General features: G+C 41.4%; 1 protein-coding gene across 1 annotated transcript in view; it reads right to left on the bottom strand.

The window, feature by feature from the left end:
* Window positions 1–25677, bottom strand: part of LOC124006132 (leucine-rich repeat and fibronectin type III domain-containing protein 1-like) — a 126305-nt gene that overhangs the window by 14020 nt on the left and 86608 nt on the right. The window contains exon 3 of the mRNA XM_046315928.1: window positions 13203–13333. The gene's annotated coding sequence lies outside the window, so the exon portion shown is untranslated. The remainder of the gene's footprint in view (window positions 1–13202; window positions 13334–25677) is intronic.

The following is a 25677-nucleotide window of genomic DNA, read 5'->3' as shown; positions in this document are numbered from 1 at the left end:
CATAACTAGTGTCTAATATCTAATTAACAAATTGGCCCCTATCAAGAAGAGATTATTATTTAAAATGTTGTATCAAAACATCTGACTAATCCACACAGAATATCAAGAATGTCAATTCCCCATTGTCATTGGGATCGTACTAAAATGATCAATGCAAGCACACCATAGTGTATTCAACAGTATATTATATTAAACACGTTCTGCTATCAACACATATCAATTCAAATCAAATTCATAGGAATTTGGGACATTGTAAATAGTCAATTATAACTGACCACAAAAGCAATGTCCTATTCATATTTCAGAAAAGGCCACATCATTGTATACACAAGTAGAACGTGGTCAAGTAATGATTATTTATTTCCTATGTGACTGTCTGGCGAGAGTAAATTAGACAAGGTAGGCAGTGAACTTTTAGCTGCCCCACAGTGACTCTCGTCAGGAAACCGGCATAATTATTGACATGCTGAGTTAATTGGAGTCAGTTCCATCTCCGCCACTAAGCCAAGCTCTGTGTGGTGCTACACAACCCTGGGGAGTTCTGGTCCCATCGAGAGAATACCTCGGTAAATAGAGGACATTTGCATTTTATAATTATAGCCACATGCAAATGGCGAAAAGGATGCAGAGTGATGTGCCTTGTATTTTCACTTTCATACCTCGCCCACAAATGTACTCAGGGAAAGTAATTGAAAAGTACTAACTAGAGTCACAGCCTTTAACTGTGGCAAATTCCTAAGAAGGAAGACTTTGCCATCCTACTAAATTGTAGTAAGGATTAAATGGTTATTTGAACAACAAGTAATTGTCAGAGGTTTATTCTACACCTACATTGACATTTTGCTTGTCTTTTTCCTAAAATCCAAGGGAATCTAAATGGTTTTGCTCCACAATGAATTTGAACAGGCTGTAAATTTGAAGAGTAAATGTGTGCAAGCCTTGATTGAGCCTTGAGACAAATGATGTGCTTGATTTATATTGAACAATTTGTTTTCTATTGTCAAGAAACCTATACAACAAATGATGGCACTTGGCTGCCAACACTGAATACAGCAGTCGAGGCTCCTCAGAGGAGGAAGGGGAGGACCATCCTCCTCAGTGAATTTCATATAAAGAAAAATTGTAAAACATTGAAAAGGTTATCCTTTTTTAGATAAAACTATACTAAATATGTTAATGTCACCAAATAATTCACTGTTTTGCAATGAAGGTCTACAGTAGCCTCAACAGCACTCTGTAGGGTAGCACCATGGTGTAGCCGGAGGACAGCTAGCTTCCGTCCTCCTCTTGGTACATTGACTTCAATACAAAACCTAGGTGGCTCTTGGTTCTCACCCCCTTCCATGAACTTACAGAGTAATTATGACAACTTCCGGAGGACATCCTCCAAACTAGCAGAGCTCTTGCAGCATGAAGTCACATGTTGTCCACCCAATCAAAGTATCAGCGAATTAATCTAATACTGAAAGCATAAGCTACAGCTAGCTAGCGCTGGAGTGCATAAAATTGGGTGGGTAGTTGACTCAAAGAGAGAGAAAGACAAAGTTGAACAGTTTTTTAACAAATTCATTTCTTCGCAAATGAAGGAAAACCAAGAGAAAATTATATTTTTCAGTTTTACTTTCTTAGCTAGCAAATGTAGCTGGCTAGTTTAGTTACTCAAACATCCTGCTCAAACAGAGGGATGCTATGTTAGCTAGCTGAGATGACTATCCAACACAACACTGGAACTCTTACAAGTCAAAGTAAGCTTTTGGTTTTATAATTTTCTTGCCACCGGGACCTGCAGGTGGTCCCGTTACTGGATGATTGTAGTGGGTTTACTAAAGTACTAGTTCTATTAGCTATGTTCTGGGACGTTATTTAACTAATATGGGGAAAACTATGTAGGCTGTGTGTAGCGGTTATGATGTGGTTTGGTTTGTATTTTTTGTTTGTTTTTTCGCCTGGTCACATACAGCTGATGTGTTGGTCATTGAAGTCCACAACGAAGGGAAAAGATGAGAGGAGGAGAGTGCATAGAGGCAAGAAGGAATACAATGTGGCTGCTATGAATGTCAACTTATGCTTATGTGTGAATAGGGTGTATTCATTCCACCGATTCTGTTGAAAAATTTTCTTAAACGGAAGTAAATGTAACGGAATAAAAATACCTGAATTGTCCAATAGAAACTCTCGTTTTCAACTGTTGGACTAATAATTACACCCTAGATAAGCTAGATGCAGGCAATAGTGTGCAAGGCGGTATTGAATGTGTCACTGTCTGTCCATGTGTCACTGTCTCATCTCAAATTTTTCTCTCGACCTGTGGGCTCCTACGCTGTAAACTTTCATTCATAGGCTAGGTTGTAGCAACTAGAGGTCGACCGATTCATCCGAATGGCCGATTAATGAAATAAATAAATAAATTAGGGCTGATTTCAAGTTTTCAGAACAATTGGAAATCGAATTTTTGGGCACCGATTTGGGCAATATTATTAAATATAGATATATTTTTTTACACCTTTATTTCATCTTTATTTAACTAGGCACGTCAGTTAAGAACACATTCTTATTTTCAATGACAGTCTAGGAACGGTGGGTTAACTGCCTCGTTCAGGGGCAGAACGACAGGGTTTGACCTTTTCAGCTCGGAGGATTCAATCTTGCAGCCTTACAGTTAACTAGTCCAACGCTCTTACCACCTGATTACATTGCACTCCACAAGGAGACTGCCTGTTACGCGAATGCAGTAAGAAGCCAAGGTAAGTTGCTAGCTAGCATTAAACTTATCTTATAAAAAACAATCAATCAATCATAATCAGTAGTTAACTACACATGGTTGATGATATTACTAGTTTGTCTAGCGTGTCCTGCGTTACATATAATCGATGCGGTGCGTATCACAGAAGTATATATATTGCATATTTAGCTAAAAGAAATCCAGGTTAGCAGGCAATATTAACCAGGGGAAATTGTGTCACTTCTCTTGCGTTCATTGCACTGACTGTTCAGTGTCAGTGTATATGCAACAGTTTTGGCCGCCTAATTTGCCAGAATTTTACGTAATTATGACATAACATTGAAGGTTGTGCAATGTAACAGGTATATTTAGACTTATGGATGCTACCCGTTGGATAAAATACGGAACGGTTCCGTATTTCACTGAAAGAATAAACGTCTTGTTTTCGAGATGATAGTTTCCGGATTCGGCCATATTAATGACCTAAGGCTCGTATTTCTGTGTGTTATCATGTTATAACTAAGTCTATGATTTGATAGAGCAGTCTGACTGAGCGATGGTAGGCTCCAGCAGGCTCATAAGCATTCATTCAAACAGCACTTTCGTGCGTTTGCCAGCAGCAGTTTATGACTTCAAGCCTATCAACTCCCGAGATTAGGCTGGTGTAACAGATGTGAAATGGCTAGCTATTTAGCAGAGTGCGCGCTAATAGCGTTTCAAACGTCACTCGCTCTGAGACTTGGAGTGGTTGTTCCCATTGCTCTGCATGGGAAACGCTGCTTTGAGGGTGGCTGTTGTCGTTGTGTTCCTGGATTAAGCCCAGCTAGGAACGAGGAGAAGGACGGAAGCTATACTGTTACACTGGCAATACTAGTGCCTATAAGGACATCCAATAGTCAAAGGTTAATGAAATACAAATGGTATAGAGAGAAATAGTCCTATAATTCCTGTAATAACTACCACCTAAAACTTCTTACCTGGGAATATTGAAGACTTGTGTTAAAAGGAACCACCAGCTTTCATATGTTCTCATGTTCTGAGCAAGGAACTTAATTGTTAGCTTTCTTACATGGCACATATTGCACTTTTACTTTCTTCTCAGACACTTTGTTTTTGCATTATTTAAACCAAATTGAACATGTTTCATTATTTATTTGAAGCTAAATTTATTTTATTGATGTATTATATTAAGTTAAAATAAGTGTTCATTCAGTATTGTTGGAATTGTCATTATTACAAATACATTTTTAAAAATCGTCTGATTAATCGGTATTGGCTTTTTTGGTCCTCCAATAATCGGTATCGGTGTCGGCATTGAAAAATCATAATCGGTCGACCTCTAGTAGCAACCTCATGATGGTTATAGGGAAAATTTGAGTATCATGTAGTAGCCTAAACCTATCGATGTTACATTGAACTGGGTGAATATGAATGACAGTCATCCAACATGCTGTAATAGAAATAAGGCCATGCTCATGAAACAAAATAATTGTCCTCCCTCATCACAAACGGCACTGACCGCCACTGGAATACAGTAAGTGCACTGTACAGAATCCCTGCTCTGAAGTAATACCAAACAAATTGTACCCTGATACAGACATGTTTACAACCACTAAAAAACATCATCCACAAAGCCCGGATTAGGTCCATGAAATTCTTCATTATGATGACTTGGAAAACAGAAAAGACAAACTATGCAAAAAGGAATTACTGGATGTGTTGTTGAATTAAGCATAAATTGTAACCACCGAGCCAGAAAGCCTCCCCAGTCAGCTCCCTTAATTAATTAGGATAATAATCAGGACAATGCAAAGTCCTCTTATTTGAGCTGTCCACTTGCCCATTTTCGGTATGCTGTGAGATGTTGTGCATAGCGCTGTGCTGAGAATAAGAAATAACATTCCACAGTAAACACTATGCTGAGAACACTGGGAGGACAATTAAGATCTACCTTAACTTCATTATTTATGTTTTCTGTTAAATTACTGCATAGGGTCATTATATTGAGATATATAACATTGCAGGTGAATCATGAATGAAAATGAGTCATCGGCAAAAGCAAGTAAATTACTGTATGTTATTGTATAACCTGTTACCAGATCAATTACTGCAAAACGTGTTCTCTAGGCTGGTTGTTGTTATCCTTTATCCTATAATACAGCTTTAGGACAATGAGCAGCTGTACAAAAACTCCCACTTTCTTTATTCAGGGACAGTATTGTGTTCTCTACTGCTTTTGTCTGCCTGGTACATACTAACAAAATTCAGATAATAGGGAACAGTATGAATATAAACAAACTGTAATCTATGCATTCAAATTGCTAACATTTTTCAAGCTGAATAGAACAAGGACAGGAGCTGTCATGATTGTTGAAGAAATCTACCAAAAATCATATTATTTTCCTGAGTATCCTTCATTTTCACAGGAGTAGGAGTTTGAAAGTGTTGAAAGTGGATGATTATTTGATTGTCTAGACAGTTCTCTCAGTAAGTTGACAAAGTCATCAGGCAATGATTGATATAACACAGACCATTTCATTGCTGTTTCTTCATTATCCCATTGAGATTGATCCACAATGGATCTATTTCTATTGTGAGATACATATAAAAAAATATTGATAGGCACTTGGAAAAGAAACATTCAAATGAGATGGAATAGTGCAAACATGATAAAGGGCAAAAGGCGATGTAAGACTATTACCACTTAGTTTATTCTGAAAGCATTATTTACCTGAAATACCATTGACATCCAAGTGATCAAGTGGAGATATTTAGACTGCAAGTAGAAAAACAAATTCTACTCCACTTGAATCCTGAAGATCCCTGATGTAATAAAACACAGTTGTATACCGTTTATACTATTCATGTAAATCGTCCTGGACTGTTGAAGATAAAGGATTGAGTGACTCATGATTAAAAGTAGTAATCTGCTCCAGCTGGAGACAAAGAAGGATATAGTATAGGTTGGGGTATGGAGGTGGATACGCCCAGAAGCCAGTGGAGCAGTCTGGCTCTGTGTTGAGTAGTATTGAGTCAATGTTCCCTGTGTCCACTGGTTGTTGTTGCATTAATGTGTCCTTCCAGTGGTGAACCACCAGGAAACAGTCGGTCACTGACTACATTAACCATTTTTCTTTAGCTACCGTGGAAATGAGCTGCTTCCAAGTCTTAAAGCCATGCCTTAGGGAGGTAAACACAACTTAAATTGCTTCGACATTTGACCTTTATAGCCCACTTTTAAAAGCACTATTATTCGAAAGTAACAAATTCAAAAATTGAACTGACAAAATAAAACCGCCAGAGGACTGTGAGCTAGTGAGCTTAGAGGGTGGTGTGATGGATTGGAGAGTAGAGTGTAAATGTAGTGGACATGCATTTGATGCAGTGAACATATGATCTTAGGTAAACATATACATTATATACAGTGCATTCAGTATTCAGATCCCTTGACTTTTTCCACATTATTTTTCCACATTCCACCAATTGTAAAATTGATAATAGTATTTTTCCTTCATCAATCTACACACAATACCCCATAATGACAAAGCAAAAACAGGTTTTTAAAATGTTACAAATAAAAACGGAAATATCACATTTGCGTAAATATTCAGATCGTTTACTCGGTACAATGGCGCTGCCTAACCAATTGTGCTATTTTGTGTGTTTTTCGCGTTATTTGTAAACTATTTTGTACGTAATGTTTCTGTCACCGTCTCTTATGACCAGATGAGCTCTCTAAACTGGACCGTCTTATCTCCATCTCATAATTCAAAGACTCAATCATGGACATTCTCACTGATAGTTGTGGCTGCCTCACGTGATGTATTGTTGTCTCTACCTTCTTGCTTTTTGTGCTGTTGTCTGTGTCTAATAATGTTTGTACCATGTTTGTGCTGCTACCATGTTGTGTTGCTACCATGTTGTTGTCATGTTGTGTTGCTACCCTGCTGTGTTTTCATGTGTTGCTGCTACGCTATGTTGTTGTCTTTGGTCTCTCTTTATGTAGTGTTGTGGTGTCTCTCTTGTAGTGATGTGTGTTTTGTCCTATATTATTCCCAGCCCCCATTCCTGCAGGAGGCCTTTAGCCTTCTGTTTGCCATCATTGTAAATAAGAATTTGTTGTTAACTGACTTGCCTAGTTAAATAAAGGTTCAATAAAATAAATAAATAAAAAATCTAATAAAGACTATCCTACCAACGGGACATCAAAAACTGTTCTTCTGTTTCGCCGATTCGTGGCTGAAGGACGACATGGATAACATACAGCATTGGCGAGATAGAACAGCTGCATCCGGTAAGACAAGGGGTGATGACTGTGTCTATTTGTCAATAACAGCTGGTGCACAAAATCTAATATTAAGGAAGTCTCAAGGTTTTTAGAGTATCTCACATTATTTACCAAGAGAGTTTTCATCTATATTCTTCGTAGCTGTATATTTACCACCACAAACCGATGCTTGCACTAAGACCGCACACAATGAGCTGTATACTGTCATAAGCAAACAAGAAAATGCTCATCCAGAGGTGGCTCTCCAAGTAGCCGGGGACTTTAATGTAGGGAAACTTAAATCCATTTTACCTCATTTCTACCAGCTTGTTACATGTGCAACTAAAGGAAAAAAAACAGAGATGCGTACAAAGTTCTCCCTCGCCCTCCATTTGGCAAATCTGACCATAATTATATCCTCCTGATTCCTGCTTACAAGCAAAAACTAAAGCAGGAAGCACCGTTGACTCGGTCAATAAAGAACTGGTCAGATGACGCAGATGCTGTTACAGGACTGTTTTCCTAGCACAGACAGCAATATATTCCCGGAATTCTTCCAATGGCATTGAGGAGTACACCACATCAGTCACTGGCTTCTTCAATAAGTGCATCGATGACGTCGTCCCCACAGTGACTGCACGTACATACCCCAACCAGAAGCCATGGATTACAGGCAACATCCGCACTGAGCTAAAGGGTAGAGCTACCGCTTCCAAGGACTCTAATCTGGCCACTTATAAGAAATCCCGCTATGCCTTCTGACGAACCATCAAACAAACAAAGTGTCAATACAGGACTAATATTGAATCCTACTACACCGGCTCTGACGCTCGTTGGATGTGGCAGGGTTTGCAAACTATTACAGAATACAAAAGGAAGCACAGCCGAGAGCTGCCCAGTGACACGAGGCTACTAGATGAGCTAAATTACTTTCATGCGCGCCTCGAGGCAAGCAACACTGAAGCATGCATGGAGCATGCATGATAGTCCCTGTGCCCAATAACACCAAGGTAACGTGCATAAATGACTACCGACCCATAGCACAGGTCTGTAGTCATGAAGTGCTTTGAAAGGCTGGTCATGGCTCACATCAACACCATTATCCCAGAAACTCTGGTCCCATTCCAATTTTCATAATGGCTGGACAAAAGGAACACCTATGTGAGAATGCTATTCATTGACTATAGCTCAGCGTTCAACACCATAGTACCCTCAAAGCTCATTGCTAAGCTAAGGATCCTGGGACTAAACACCTTCCTCTGCAACTGGATCCTGGACTTCCTGACGGGCCGCCCCTAACTGGTAAGGGTAGGTAACAACACATCCACAAAGCTGATCCTCAACACTGGGGCCCCTCAGGGGTGTGTACTTAGTCCCTTCCTGTACTCCCTGTTCACCCATGACTGCCTGGCCAAACACGACACCAACACCATCATTAAGTTTGCTGATGACACAACAGTAGTAGGCCTGATCACCGACAATGATGTGATGGCCTATAGGGAGGAGATCAGAGAACTGGCAGTTTGGTGCCAGGACAACAACCTCTCCCTCAATGTGAGCAAGAGAAGTTGATGATCGTGGACTACAGGAAAAGGCTGTAACATATCAAAATGTGGAAAATGTCAATGGGTCTGAATACTTTCCAAATGCACTGTATACACAAAAGTATGTGGGCACCCCTTCAAATGAGTGGATTTGGCTATTTCAGCCACACCCATTGCTGACAGGTGTATAACATTGAGCACACAGCTAGCATACAACAACATTCTAGACGATTCTGTGCTTCCAACATTGTGGCAACAGTTTGGGGATGGCCCTTTCCTGTTTCAGCATGACAATGCCCCCGTGCACAAAGCGAGTCCATACAGAAATGGTTTGTTGAGATTGGTGTGGAAGAACTTGATTGGCCTGCACAGAGCCCTGACCTCAACCCCATCAAACACTTTTGGGATGAATTGGAACGCCGACTGCAAGCCAGGCCTAATCGCCCAACATCAGTGCCCAACCTCACTAATGCTCTAGTGGGTGAATGGAAGCAAGTACCCGCAGCAATGTTCCAACATCTAGTGGAAATCCTTCCCAGAAGAGTGGAGGCTGTTATATCAACAAAGGGGGGGAACCAACTCCATATGAATGCCAATGATTTTGGAATGAGATGTTCAACAAGCTGGTGTCCACATACACTACATGACCAAAAGTATGTACCATATAGGAGGAAAATAAATACCTGAGGGAGTGACAGGGGCCTTTGGCTCTTCTGCTACAAATAGCATCTCCGGAGGGGGTGCTATCTGAAATTACTTCTCATTTCCTGTCACTGGCTAATTAATAATTTGCAGACATGAAATCAAGATTTAAAGGATTATGGTCCACAAGCTAATATTGGGGCTGATTTAATAGTGTTACTTCAGTTTTGGTCATTTAAGAGTCATAAAAGTGGGCTCAGGGACCATGTCTTGGTTATGATGTATGGTCTGAGACAGCTATGCTATGGCATATTAAAGAAATAGTTATGCTTAAGGTCTATTTGAAATGTCTTCTTGAGTCATACGACTGCAATAAGTGCATTTCCTTCAAGCTCGTTTGGTAAAACTGGTAAGACAACCACATTTAGATTCAGTGTGACAGAAAATGTTGCTATTGATGCACCTAAAGTTAAAATTTCAAATAAGTGAAAAACAAGTCAATACAAATGTAAGCCTTTAACTTGAGTTTTGGCCACATTGTATTTGCTGCAGCTCTGTTTTATGTTCACACGTTCAGACTGCACATTAATTCTTCTACATGGGACAGATTTAGAGACTACTCGGAGAAAAAAAAGCCTTGAAAAGTCATCACACAGTCTAATAAACTGTGAATTAAACCCCAGTTTTTTTGTTTTCAAATCTCCCACCCTGTGTTTATGCAATTTACCACCCTGCACCAGGCTTAATCTTTAACAGCAAAGCAACCTGCTCGATGCCATTATTACACTTTAATATAGCCCTGCTCCTGCAACTCATCCAGAAAGCTAAAGCCAGGCGAGCTCATTGTGCTGCCAGGGCCACTTATATCAGGCCTGCTTCATGTGCTCCTCCTCCTCCTTACTTCCCCCTACCCATGAGCCAATGCAAATGACAGTAACAGCTTGGACGTGACAGTAATTGCAAGTGGTGCGAGCTCTGCTCCAAGGCCAGGCATGAAGGCAGATGAAGGCCGGGAGGAGTGCTGCCAGGCCTCTTTGAGGACACTGCGTCTCCCGTATGCACGAGTAGACGGTGGAAAGAGAGGAGGCTCACAACCAGTTTCTCATCTGCCTGCAGGTCCCATGGTGCACTCCCACTATGTACTTAACGAAAGGAAAGCAGTAGGCTGGGCTCCTTCTTTCATGGTCTTGTTTACTCCATCACACAGTTGGACACTGGATGAGATATTGGCCATCTCATTGATCATAGCACCAATACACTGAACAGGCCATTCAACAACATTTTAAAGTAATAGCAGCTTTTGAACAATGAGGCTGAGGATAGTGAAATACATTCTTATGCAAAGCTGGCATACCACAAGGGTCATTAACTTGACTGAGGGACACATAACAAATCTTGTGTTGGGAAAACCTCCACTTTTTTATCTACAGTACATCAATGCAATAAGGCAATGTTTCACCACAGTTCCTTGATAGTAGTGCAACATTACGGTTATATTAGCCAGTTTACCCTTTTATACTACTGAAACAATATCCATTAGATCTAAAAACATTATTCATAACCATTTACAGACATATTCATACATGTAGTATTAGGAAACTTTGAAAGGAAATATTACAAATCTGTTATATTAGTGGGGTTGAATGAGATTACAGAGATATCTATCATAACTGGCTATTACATGTCACCATATCAGGGACTTCAGAAGAGTTTGGAGAACCCTCTCTGTGACTGTTGGTGTCTGAGGGGAGGAATGTAGAAAAACAGCAACCACATGATAAACAACAAACAGTCACCAATGCATCTGAAAAAGCCCACAAACATCTAAATGAGTCGGTGGTGGATCAGATAGGGCAGCTTCAGTGAGTCTGTTATGTTCTGCATGTGTTCACCATGACCAGATATTAATCAGTTGTGACTGAGTAAGAGGAAACAGCAAGAGGTCAAATTTATAATCCACTGAGCTCCCCCTGTGTCACTGTCACACAGCCATTGCGTCTGGTTTGGTGTTATGCTTTTCATGTGATGTGATGTTACCTGAAAGCTCGCCTAAGATAGAGGCATATTCTAACCAATCACTTCACCACTAAGAATGTTCCTGAAATGACTCCATTTCATTTGCTATTCCCCAGATTCAGTGTGATACGGCTGGCATATGGTTTTAATTTGGTGGATGATTAGTGGACAGATAACAGGGATTGAGCCCAGCAGAGGGTGGATGTGTCCCAAATGGCAGCATATAGGGCACTGTTAAGTGAATATGGTGCAATTTGAGATAAAAAATAGTGTATTGTCATCATGGCAGACCTGAACCCCCCTGAGTACACCTTGAGCATCCCCTTTACAGGTTATTACTCAGCCTCGCACAGCCTCGCTCAGCTTCGCACTTCCTCGCTCAGCCTCTCAGTCTCTCAATCTCGCTCAGCCTCGCTCAGCCTCTCATACTTGGTATTCCAGGAACTAGAGAGGGAAAGGCTCAGATTACTGTGAAGGGGAGAGATCTGACCACACAACATGAGATGGGAGGAGGAAAGGAGGAGAGGAGAGGTGGAGAGAACTGGGTAATGTAATGTCACTGAGTCTTATCCTTTCTGCTTCATTTGCATTGGGAGTGTTTTCGGGATGATACCTCAACTCAACCTCTGCCATAATCCTGCTTTGCTCTGATTCTTGATTAAACACTCATATTTACTACCTGCTTACATAGCACTGACTGTAGGCTTAGCTGTAGGATTAGATTATTGTGAGTAGAGATGAACTGGGAGTAGTTTTCTACCTGTTATGCATGTTATTATCACCTGCATCATCCCTGACAACTATTAAACTGCAGACAAAAGAACAGCTGCACCAAAGATGTTAAACAAATATGAATGGACCAGAATGGCTTCATACAGACATTAATAAATTACTTTAATTTGACATGAAAGGATATTTCAGTTTAAATATACATTCCTTGACAATGCCTAGTTAAAAATGGAAGCATTTCTTATGACACAAACCCATCAGAAAGTCCTATGGTGTAAGGAAATATGCAGAGGTATCCTTAAAGCATGGCTATTGCAGACGTTGCTTGTTAGCAGAAGGGGCGGGTGTGTGTGTGGCAGGGTGTGCGTATGTGTACAGGGTGAGGTGTGTGCACTAGCTAAACTCAGCTCAGCTCACAAGCTGGCTAATTAGCATTGCCCTCTCATTCCCTATGAGCAGGGGAGGACAAGTGGGAGACATCATATTTCTTTGTTAGAAGCATTGTGTGTCCCCTCTGACCACAGAAACCACAGGAGTTCTGACCACAGGGGGTCACAGAGTAGACAGCGTAATCCACCATCCCCACCAGCCCCCTGTGGGAATGGCCACCAGCTAGCTCTCCCTTCCCTAACCAACACCCTCAGCTCAGACAACACTACTGGCATCACATACACCTATTGGATCATCATTTACTTTAAGCAATAGTTACTGTGCAGTGACATTTTCAGGCTACATGTCTGGTCCCGACTCCAGTCAGAAGACAGATGTTATGGAGGAAACAGGTGCGTATTGCACAGCTCTTTGAAGCACACTCTGATCTCTGGCTGGTTGCACTCTGAAGACACAGCAGAGATGATTCAACTGGATCCTCTGGTGTACTACGGCTTTAATTAATAGGCTCATATTACATATTATTTAGACAGTGATAATTGCCTTTACATCTCTCCTATATTTGGGGTTTATTAGCAAAAAGAGAGCCCTGGTCAGAACAGGCCATTTTAATAATTGGTCATGCACCGGTGGCTTTGATGGAACAGTTTGTTGTTTTTGTGTGTGTGTTTTTTTGTAGCTGGAACAGCTGTTTCCCAACTACCAGTTATCTTCATAAGGCTGCCTCTGAAGGCCTGTGATGATGCACTCTCTCCCGAAAGAGAGAGCTCGCTTCCGCAATGTGAAAAGTTGCCCCGGGTAAGGGAAGAACAGACTGCAACTGTTCAAGTCAATTCGCAGTGGCTCGGAAAAGAAGGCGTGGGGAGGGTTGCAAACAGCCTGGGCTACTCACCAGATATTAAGCTCTGGTCTCCATGGCAGAAATCACATGGGTATAGGCATCCCGTCTCTCTTGCAGTCAGTCAGTCACAGCTCTGAGAGTAGAACGACACCCACTGGCATTAGAGAGAAACACCTAGAGGCCTGGGGACACAAGATACCATCTCTGGTTAAAACAGTGTTACATTGTAACTGAGGCTAAACTAAGTTGATGCTCAGAGCCATGGGAACGTTCCCTGACTGATTGAACACATTGTTTGAGGTTGGTCATCTGGCCACTCAATATTATTAGAAAAAAAGACAGAACTCCCAAAGATAAGCAGTGAGACATTCATAATTTAATTGGCTGGTATCTACTCCTTTTAAACATGGCAGCTTTGATGAGATATGAGCACTGATCTGATTGTAAGGCAATGGAAGAAAGAAACACAAACAGCAGGAAATATCTGGGAGAAAAGTGAGTTGGAGACACAATGACTATGGCTGTGTATCTCATCATGAATATTTCATTGCATTATTGTAGCTGACGAAGAACAAAGTGTAAAGAGGCGCATTATGAAACATTTATCATGTTTTGACAAGAGCTTTGGAATCTATCTATCCCTGTGCTACAAAACACACCGGATTCTTCTTCTTTCCTGATGAAGTTTTTAAGAGAACAGAGGTGATTAACTTTATTGGCTTTATACCCATAAACTGTAGCAAATTTCCCCTTATGATAAATCACCAGACTCCACGAGAACGTACACCTGTGCTAAAGACTAGCTTAGGATACCATTTTATTGCTAGAAACAAATAAAAAAACTTCAGAGGTATTGCAAGGTCGTAAGTCTTCGGTTTTCTCACTTGTCTCTAAAATGTAAACCATGTACATAACATGTCCCAAGTCCGGCAGCAGAGGAGGCTGCATGCAATGCTACATAGATTACCATATTACTCTCATTCATCTGCACAGAGCCCCTCATGCATGAAAACAGAATTCTCCACTCAGGGTTGCCATCTATTTGTATTTAGAATGGGGTTTGAGGGTTGTCCTCTCAAGCTATAATTTCATCCAATGAACTATTTATGATGGAAGCTTTTTGTTAGTGTTAAGTTCAGTCCCACCTTCTGTAATCACGTAGGAGAGAAGATTATAAGGAAACAATGGAAGACTGACTGTGGGTGCCCGCAAATGACCTTATGTCATTATTGAGCAAGCAATTAGTACAGTAAACAATTGGAGGGTGACAATTCATAATCATACCCTCGTGCATATGATCTATTCTATTACCTGCGTCTGGCAGCCATTGTTTCAAGTCTGTCTTCTAATCTACAGCTTACTTATCCTGTGTGACATTACAGGGGTGTGACAAGTACAGTACTTGACTGGTGCATGAAGTTGACATTTTGTTTTCTAACATGTCCTTGGATTTTCCACAATGGGCTCAACAACAGATTTCCCTGTTTTATCGCTGTCTCTCAGCCACCCCATCACCTGGCTCACACTGATAAGTCCTGTAGGGTCAGGTAAAGACAAGCCCTCCTGTCTGACTTTATCTCCATTCACCCTCTACTAGTCTCCTTCACTATATCAAAGCCATTCCCCTTTCATCCTTCAGATGTTCACCTTCTTTCCACCTGCAGTTCCCTCCTATGAAGTAGAAAGATAAATAATCCTTCAATGGTGGGCTACGTTTGGCCAATGGACAGATTCTGTCAAGTAATTATCCATCACTGTGCTTCTTCTCCTTTGGACTGAGACAGTCAGATGCTAGAAAGGCAGTCCTTTCCCTTTTTACTCCTCATCTGCCAACCCTCCTACTAAGAGTCCTGCGGACTTCTCTCACACCATTACGTTCTGTCCATCAACCACTCAGAACCATGTATAGGAGTGTTGTGGAAACAAGGACAGACAGTTCAGATGAGAATATGAACAGATGAGGAAGCATCACTTCACTGACCACAATTGGTCTCAGGTAACACATATCGTTATTTGTTATTTTATTACTTTTTATTTTGTACTTTATTTATTTAGTAAATATTTTCTTAACTCTGTATCTTGAACTGCATTATTGGTTAACGGCTCGTAAGTGACTGTCCTGCCTTGACCTGAGATATCTCTGTTTTCTTTATATTTTGGTTGGGTCAGGGTGTGACTAGGGTGGGTAGGTAGCCATTTCCCTTTGGTGTTTGTGGGATCTTGTCTATGTGTAGTTGCTTGTCAGCACTCGTTTGTATAGCTTCACGGTTCGTTTTGTTATTTTATTCGTTTGTTCAGTGTTGATTCTTTAAATAAATAAGAATGTACGCATAACACGCTGCGCCTTGGTCCGATCCTAATAACGAACGTGACAGTGACCATTACACAGTATAGTCTACACCTGTTGTATTCGGCACGTGACAAATAACATTTGTTGTGATTTGAGATTTGCACTGTCTATTATCCTGATCAGGACATCTTTAAGACAACTTTTAAAACTTTAAAAAAGGCATTAGGCTTACTGTAAATAATGTAAAATATGCTGTATGTTGATGATTCATTTATTTGCATAAAAATGGGTATGCTTCATCCAAACACACCCTGCTGAAAGGCATCTATACCTACAATTGGAAAATCTACATATACAATAAAGGCCTGTCTTAGTTATTCTGCCTCACAGTAGCTCCTGCTTCCGTTTCTGGCAGAGAGAAAACAGACAAACTGTTGGGAGGACAGTGGATTTTAATCCACTGGGATATTGTCTCTTCCTAAAGAAGGTCAAACTAAAAGGCCTCAGGTGATGGTCTGTCTGATCCTGCCGATCTCATTTAAGGACAAAAAAAATGCCTTCAAGCCCAAATCAATTATAGATATTTTTACCAAATACATATTGTACATAGCCTATACATTGAAATGAAGACAAGCAATAAAGCAGCAGCTCCAGCTGTAACAAGCTCCTGAAAGGACACTCTCAAAGTCAGGATGACTCAGCACTGGACACAATGAGCCATTTGATCAGGGAACAGTGGGAGTGGTATTAAGGTATAGAGTTGACAGATAGTCTTAGCAAAGGTTAAGTCAAGCTTAACCACAATGTAACAATAACACCTTTTTCTAAGGGGCAGATACTACTTGTTCAGGCTTTAATACTTTACTGTACAGAACTGTGAATTAATGCAGTGGTGTAAAGTACAAATACTTTAAAGTACTACTTAAGTCATTTTCTGGGTTATCTGTACTTTACTATTTATATTTTTAAGAACTTTTACTTCACTGTATTCCAAATTAAAATAATGTACTTTTTACTCCATACATTTTCTCTGACACCCAAAAGTACTCATTACATTGTGAATGTTTAGCAGGACAGGAAAACTGCCCAAATTCACACACTTATGAAGAGAACATTCTTGGTCATCCCTACCTCCTCTGATCTAGTGGACTCACTAAACACAAATGTGTCATTTGTAAAGTATGTCTGAGTGTGCCTCTGGGTATCCGTAAATAAAAAAATTAAAAATAAAATTGTACTGTCTGGTTTGCTCAGTATAAGGAATTTGAAATTATTTATAGTTTTACTTTTGATACTTAAGTATATTTAAGTAATTACATTTACTTTTGATACTTAAGTATATTTCAAACCAAATACTTTTAGACTTTTAACCTGTTATCGGGAATGGTTCCCATTTGGGAACGACCCAAGTAATATTTTACTGGGTGACTTTCACTTGAGTCATTTCCTATTAAGGCACTGTATCTTTAATTTTTCTCAAGTATGACATACAGTGTATTCGGACTCCTTCACTTTTTCAAATTTTGTAAAAACTTTAGAGACTTGTTCAAAAATGTATTAAATCATTTTTTTCACTCATGAATCTACACATAATACCCTGTAATGATAAAGCAAAACTGCTTTTTAGAAATGTTTGCAAATGTTTTAAAAATAAAAAACTGAAATATCACATTTACATAAGTATTCAGACACTTTAATCAGTACTGTGTTGAAGCACCTTTGGCAAAGATTACAGACTCAAGTCTTCTTAGGTATGACGCTACAGGCTTGTCACACCTGTATTTGGGGAGTTTCTCCCATTTTTCTCTGCAGATCCTCTCAAGCTCTGTCAGGTTGGATGGGTAGCATCCTAGCACAGCAATTTTCAGATTTCTCCAGAGACGTTCGATCGGGTTCAAGTTCTGGGTTCTGGCTGGGCCACTCAAGGACATTCAGAGACTTGTAGCCACTCCTGCGTTGTCTTGGCTGTGTGCTTAGGGTTGGTTTCCTGTTGGAAAGTGAACCTTCGCTCTGGAGGAGGTCTTCATCAAGGGTCTCTCTATACTTTGCTCCATTCATCTGTCATTGATCCTGACTAGTCTCCCAGTCCCTGCTGCTGAAAAACATCCCCACAGCATGATACTGCCACCTCCATGCTTCACCGTAGGGATGGTGCCAGGTTTCCTCCAGACGTGATGTTTGGCATTCAGGCCAAAGAGTTCATTCTTGGTTTCATCAAACCAGAGATTCTTGTTTCTCATGGTCAGAGTCTTTAGGTGCCTTTTGGCAAACTCCAAGCAGAATGTCATGTGCCTTTTACTGAGGAGTGCCACTCTAACCTTCCCTGGATCTGTGCCGCAACACAATCCTGTCTCGGAGCTCTACAGACAACTCCTTCAACCTCATGGCTTGGTTTTTATTCTGACATGTACTGTCAACTGTGAAACCTTATGGGTGTGTGTCTTTCCAAGGCATGTCCAATCAATGTATTTTACCATAGATGGACTCCCATCAAGTTGTAGAAACATCTCAAGGATGATCAATGAAAACAGGATGCACCTGAGCTCAATTTCGAGTCTCATAGCAAAGGGTCTGAATACTTATGTAAATAAGGTTTCTTTTTATATATACATTTGCAAACATTTCTAAAAAACATTATGGGGTATTGTGTTTAGATTGATGAGAAAAATTAATAATTGTATCCATTTTAGAATAAGGCTGTAACGTAACAATATGTGGAAAAAGTCAAGGGGTCTGTATACTTTCCGAATGCGCTGTATGGGTAATTTTCCACCACTGAATTAACATTGGGACATCGCAGCATCAGAAACACAGGTAGGACATCAATCAAATTAAGTATTCAATGATTTTCTGCAACATAATATGACCTCTATCAAATTTGTATTGCGTCTAACAAATAGGTTGTTAGTAACATTAATGCTCCCAATCTGTCAGGATTTTTAGAAGATGCCACTGAAATAAATCTGTTTAGATACTTGAAATCTGTTTCAAAGTTGGTCCCTCTCATTTGAAGTTAATTACATTATTCCATGGCAGGCACGATCATGTCTTCCTGACGACTTACAAAGTGCTCAGTGTTTGATGTCATAGAGAATGCTTAGTGTAAACTGGAAGACAAACAACTTCCGACCAGTAATGATTACTGAGGCCAAGCAGCCATTTTGGGTAGATGTTGTGTTGATAATCCACTATAGTTCCCCTCTAATGAGTCCCAATAGGTATCTCAGAGGGGCATGGTGGTTGTCAGCCCAATCTTTATTTGAGGTGGGACTAGAATATGTTTTCCCCTGAAATTGCTTGTAGATGCAGTTTGATTGGTTAATAGCTTTTTGTATAAGCTTTGACCAACCTTTGACATTAAAGGTCAAGTTAAAGCTAACGGCCAATGTGCTAGCCAATCAATAGCCATGAATCTGGTGCAGGGCCAGGGTTAAGAGCCCTTTAGAGAGCTCTACATAAAGGAGGAAAGGAATTTTATAAATTGCATCTCAATGACAATTTGGATTCTTAGTTATGGTTATATTGAGTTTAAATCCAAATGGTGCTATACTTGTGTATATGTGTGTGTCAGATTTGGCACACACAGAGAATAATGCCTTCTCTTCTTAATTTGAGTAGGTTTTGCATTTCTGGCCCTGGTGCACATGGAAGACTCCAGAGAATGATTCAAGCAGGCATCAGCGATAGTTCTGCCAAAATCTTGTATACCTCTGCCAGTAGGGCATAGCTTGCTTCCAACACAAACAGCCCAGCATTGTAACAATCCAAAGCAGCTGTTTAAATCATCTAATGAATTGTTACAGTAAATTAACATAATATCAACTAGTTTAGGTGCAATTTAGACATTTTCACCAGTTTATTCTGGGAGATATGAGGGTAAAGGAGTTTTTTTGGGGGGGGGGGTAATTCTCAATTGAGCATATGAGTTAAAATAAATGGCCTCATAGATTAGATGTTCTGTTGCAAATATTTAAGAGTGTTCTCTTGATGTCTCTGAGGAGTACTGTTTTGGCCTGTCTACCAAATTACTCTTTCCCCCAGTTTACAGTATGATTATCCCAGGGCAACACGCTGTCCTTCCGTATAAAAATCAAGCTACATTTTCATGTAAGAACAAATTGCTTGAGCGGATTATATTTCACATTTACCTAATTCCCACAAGATGCTTTTGTAATTCTCTACAGATTATGTGTGTAATCTTTTCCACAGGCAGGTCTTTGAATGTTAAACGCAGGCTGTGGTTAGTTCTACCAGTATCACAGTAATACCTGGCATATTGTGATTTGCAGGGAGATGCTCTTGCCAGATCAATAGGACAAAAAAGCATCTGAGGCATCTTGACATTTCAAACAAAATTGCGGGCCCTTAATTGCGTTTTCCCGGATCATTAACGGAAAGACATTACAGGGGATTGTTAAACCACCAGAGGTACATGTGCTTGTGATTACATGCACAGATGTCAGAGAAAACATGCTCCAAATACATCTGTTATTCTTCTGCAATAGTACCACAAGGTAGGCTGCTTAGTTGTTCCCAGTAAATACCACTGGACCACCACATGAGCCCTAACTAATATAGCTACTTAATTGGTCAAAATGGAGGTTTATTGTCCCCTCTCACAAAGAAATGTAGGGCCTCCTGGTTTGATATTAATATTCACATCACATTCCACCAACTCAGCAGAAATGTGCCAAACACCATAAATGCAAAATAGGTCAGGACGAAGAGTGGTATGAAATTTGATTTATTGTACAATTCTCATTTTCATGGCCCGATGAATGAACGTGTGAGTCAATAAGAAGAATCAGAGGAGATCACCCAGAAAGAGGGAACTTTCGGTCATAAAGAACAGTCTTCTGTGATGTCCTCTGAGGCTGCATTGTTTTCTGAATGTGTGGTCGGTTGCATCAGCATGCTTTCTGATCACAGTAATTGTATCACACTTTCATATTCAATGCAGATATAATATTGTAAGTTGGGGCAGTTCCTGTACGGTAGGATAAGCTTTTACGACTCCCTCGCTTGGCCCATTGAGCTTTAACTTGAGGACGCTGCTATGCTCTATGATACATAAGTGATTTTGTGGTTCAGTGACTCCTTATAATCATATGGCGTGGCACTTCTATTTCCAGGAGCATTTATTTGTTGCGGAGGGCTAATACATGCAACACAATTTAACCTGCGTCCATTTATTTTCTAATCATTTCATCAAGTGCAATGTTATACAGTCCCTATAGTATAGCAGCCTATACTTTTAACTCCATCTTGTTTTTGGTCTTACACTCTACAGACTATGGTATACCTGCACTCCATAACATGGGGTTTATTTTACACACTGACATAGGAATGGATTTCCTATCAACATTTAAATGAGGGTTTTCTTCATAAAAAGCTGTTGTGCTTCTTATGTTGCAAAACGACATTGCCCCATGTTCACAAATTCATATATGGAGATTACCTGGATTAGTGAGACAACTATTAGCATTGACGTAGTGTCAAACATATCCTGTTACATACCATCCTGGTGGGGGGAAAAAGCTTCAGTTGACACCATCCCTGGTTAAGCCCCTGGCAGGGATCAATGAAACAGAATGTTGAGTCCCAGGCAGCTCACAGACGACCAGACTGGTTGAGTGGGAAAGAAATTACTTTCAGTGTCTCTACATAAGGACATGTTATTTAAAGATGTTCCCCTCCACAGTTATCCTTCATAGTACTCCTTTACTGAATGAACACTGTATTCTAACACAGAGCCTCCATCATAGCCCCAGCATTGCCAAATGAATGTGACAACTTCTGTAAACAAGGGCAGAGACTATCGACGAACCCTCCTTGCTAATGAAGCCAGATAAATCTCCCTGCTCTGCTCTCCGAGTCTCTGTGTGTAAACAATGTTAGAGCTGCTCCTGTGCTCTGTCAGACCTGTCACACTGACAGCCTGTGCAACTGCTCAAGACTAAATCATATGCACAACACCAACCAACCTAAGAGAAGCTGGGTGATGCTGCTGGGAAAACACAACAGCTTATCATTTCCTATCCTCATGAAAAGGCAAAAAAAAAATCTGTTGCTGCTCTAGAATATTCAGGGTTTGTGTAATTTGAAGTCCTCCACTTCTATATTTATAGCATTTTTGTCAAAACTCATTAGTTTTGTGTCTGTCAAGACAAGAAGAAGGATGAACACAGGGGAGATCAGAGTCTGCTCACTGATCTGACAATTAGCAATACACAAAAGCAAGAATAAAGGCAGCTAATCTTAAATGTAGAAAGTAGAGCTAGCGACAATCTGATTTCCCCCTTTATCTGCTTGTTTTTCTCCCAAACACTATCTCACAAACTGGCACAGGATGAGGAAGGTTATTTAGCAGCCGTATTACTTGTCTACAAGTTCGCAATCCAAACTAATATGGTTACTTTTTTCCCAGCTCACAATTGAATCTCTCTCAGTTAAACTCCTCTAGCATCCCATTTGACAAAGCTAGCTACACAACTTGTGACATAAATATGAGATAAACGTCACATAGAAATTCACCATTACTGTAATATTTGGCACAACATGGTTTATGTGGCTCATATATAATGCAAGTACCTTCCCCAAAACAAACAAAAACACAAACAGATCCCCAGCACCCTCAGCGCTAACCCCCTGCCACTGAGAATTAATAATACAGTTCAAGACGCATTGGAAACTAGAATGAGTCCCCTAAGTGCCCATGTGGTCTAATTTGTCTGAGTAAAATAGAAATCACTGCTTAAATCTTACAGTGAAAAACTAACTTTAAAGATGCTGTAGTTCTCTGAGTTTAATTAGGTAGTAGCTTTCAAGCACTTGACAGTCATTTCAAATTCCATTTCACTTCAACTGTCACGTCCTGACCTTAGTTCCTTTTGTATGTTTCTATTTTAGGTTGGTCAGAGCGTGAGTTGGGGTGGGCATTCAATGTTTTTGTTCTATGTTTGGTATTTCTATGTGTTTGGCCTGGTATGGTTCCCAATCAGAAGCAGCTGTCAATTGTTGTCTCTGATTGGGAACCATACTTAGGTAGCCTGTTTGTGGGTGGTGGTTTTCTGTTTAGTGTATGTCACCTTGCAGAACTGTTTCGTTTCTTCCATTCACTTCGTGATTTTGTTTTGTGTGTTTAGTTAATAAATGAACATGGACACTTAGCACGCTGCGCATTGGGCCGATATTCCATACTCGTCGTCAGACGACGAAGAGATCCACCCACCACAACTGGACCAAGCAGCGTGGTAACCAGGAGCAGAGGGCTCTGGACTCCTGGACTTGGGAGGAGATTTTGGACGGTAGGGGACCCTGGGCACAGGCTGGGGATTATCGACGCCCCCGAGAAGAGCTGGAGGAAGCCAAAGCCGAGTGGCGGCATTATGAGGAGTTAGCACGGCAGCGCAACAGGTACGAGAGGCAGCCCCAAAAATGTATTGGGGGGTACACACAGGGAGTGTGGCTAAGTCAGGTAGGAGACCTGAGCCAACTCCCCGTGCTTACCGTGGAGAGAGGTGGACCGGGCAGGCACCGTGTTATGCTGTGAGGCGCACGGTGTCTCCAGTGCGCAGGCATAGCCCGGTGTTCTACATCATTATGCATCTTATCGCCCGGGCTAGAGTGGGCATCGAGCCAGGAGATATGAAGCCGGCTCAGCGCATCTGGTCTCCAGTGCGTCTCCTCGGCCCAGGGTATATGGCACCAGCCCTACACACGGTTTCCCCGATTCGCCAGCACAGCCCAGTGTGGTCTGTTCCACCCCGCTGCACTTGCCGGACTACGGGGGGAATCCAGCCAGGAAAGGTTGTGCAGGCTCGGTGCTCGAGACCTCCAGTGTGCCTCCACAGTCCGGTCCATCCGGTGCCTCCTCCATGCACCAGGCCTCCGGTGGCAGCCCCATGCACCAGGCTGTCTCTCCATCTCCTCCCTCCAGGTGCTCCCTCCTGTCCAGCACTTCGAGTCTCCCTCCTGTCCAGCGCTTCCAGAGTTTCCCTCCTGTCCAGTCAGGAGCTGCCAGAGCTGCCCATCAGTCAGGAGCTGCTGGAGCCGCCCGTCAGTCAGGAGCTGCCGGAGCCGCCCGTCAGTCAGGAGCTGCCGGAGCCGCCCGTCAGTCAGGAGCTGCCAGAGCCGCCCTTCAGTCAGGAGCTGCCGGAGCCGCCCTTCAGTCAGGAGCTGCCAGAGCTGCCCGTCAGTCAGGAGCTGCTGGAGCCGCCCGTCAGTCAGGAGCTGCCGGAGTCGCCCTTCACGCTGGCGCCACCGGAGTCTCCCGCCTGTCCGGCGCTGCTGGAATCTGCCGTCTATTCGGGGCCCGCTGCAAGGGTCCCCAGTCCGAGGTCGGCGGCGAGGGTCGCCGCTTCAAAGGCACCACTTAAGTGGGCCAAAACTATGGTGGAGTGGGGTCCACGTCCCGCGCCAGAGCCGCCACAGTGGACAGATGCCCTCCCAGACCCTCCCCTATGGGGTTAGGTTTTGCGGCCGGAGTCCGCACCTTTGGGGTGGGGGACTGTCATGTCTTGATTTTAGTTCCTTTTGTATGTTTCTATATTATTTTGGTCAGGGTGTGAGTTGGGGTGGGCATTCAATGTTTTTGTTCTATGTTTGGTTTTTCTATGTGTTTGGCCTGGTATGGCTCCCAATCAGAGGCAGCTGTCAATTGTTGTCTCTGATTGAGAACCATACTTAGGTAGCCTGTTTTCCCACTCTTGTTTGTGGGTGGTGGTTTTCTAGTGTATGTCACCTTGCAGAACTGTTTCGTTTCTTCCATTCACTTCGTTATTTTGTTTTGTGTGTTCAGTTAATATATTAACATGGACACTTACCACGCTGCGCATTGGTCCGATATTCCATACTCGTCGTCAGATGACGAAGAGATCCGTTACATCAACCCCCAACAATATTCCCTAAAATGTTATTGAAACAGAGGTGTAGGTGCCAGAAAAAAGCAATCGACCTACTCAACATTTTTTTTTACAATACATTTTGTTTTCTTTCATAGCTCAGATTGTATAAAAGGTTGAAAACTTGGGCAGAGTTTAAAGTCTTACTACCACTGTACATGTTCCGTAGATGCAGCTGAGGCATTCTACAGTACACCATATTATCCATTTTATTTAGGTAACATAGAGTACAAGCGAGCATCCTGTTTATAAGAAGTCATCCAGTAGTATCATCCCTCCTGATCCTATGCACTCAAGCACACTTATCTGTGAATGTATTATTGATATAGCTGGGAGATATAACACTACACTGAGGTCTTACAGATCCATCTCGCTCAGATAGGAGAATCTCAGTGGGGAACCTCAGTCTAATTCCTCTAAGTCCTTCAACAGCGGTAAACATATGTACCAGAGAGTGTGAGGTGGAACAAGTCACCTCCAGGAGGGTACAGTGGGCCTTTATGAAATGTTAAAGTGGGCCTCAAATATGCTCATTGTTTCTCGTGATTGTATAACATAGGAGGGTAGCTATAGAACTTGTATTTTACTCTTTATCAAGCCTTCCGAGATTCCCCCCCAACAGTGTTGGAAAAATAAGTGCTTCACCAGAATGAAATGGGTTATGTCAAGTATCCAGAACAGATGTGGATGTTTTGGGGGTTGTAATGTGTTTGCACCAGAGCCTCTGCACTTGATGGAAAGCAAAAGACTTGACAAGCTGTTTCATTCTCGTACTTTATGTGACTTGGCATGCATATTTTCTCAGATTTTAACAACTGTTATCCCTATGTGATTTGGATAGTGAGGAAATATACACTCGGTGGCCAGTTTATTAGGTACACTCATCTAGTACAGGGTCGGAACCCCTTTGCTCCTGAACGGCCTTGGGCAGTGAATTATTTGGGGAGTGGTTTCTACAAGGTGTGGCATTCAAACTTTGCTCAATTGGTATCAAGGGACATAACATGTGACAGCAAAACATTCCCCACACCATTGTAACGTTCACCCTGTTTCACAGCAATAACATCTTCATAAAACACATTCAAACTATAGAAAACTGAAAAGAACTAAGTTACAGAGAAACTGAAGCCTTATAATTTCTTAGTACTCCTTAACTATGTAAATGGAACAAAACAATCACCCAGAAATATTATAGTGCAAAACTCTAAATTATATTATACAATGTTCAGGCCCAGACAACAAAAACAATGAGTCCATAACTTTTCACAATGAGCCTGTCACGCCCTGACCTTAGAGATACTTTTTATGTCTCTATTTTGGTTTGGTCAGGGCG

This window comes from Oncorhynchus gorbuscha, linkage group LG19 (genome assembly GCF_021184085.1).
Source record: "Oncorhynchus gorbuscha isolate QuinsamMale2020 ecotype Even-year linkage group LG19, OgorEven_v1.0, whole genome shotgun sequence".
Classification (NCBI taxonomy): Eukaryota; Metazoa; Chordata; class Actinopteri; order Salmoniformes; family Salmonidae; genus Oncorhynchus; species Oncorhynchus gorbuscha.
The sequence above is the reverse complement of the archived record's forward strand: the minus strand, read 5'-3'. Positions and strand labels throughout refer to the sequence as shown.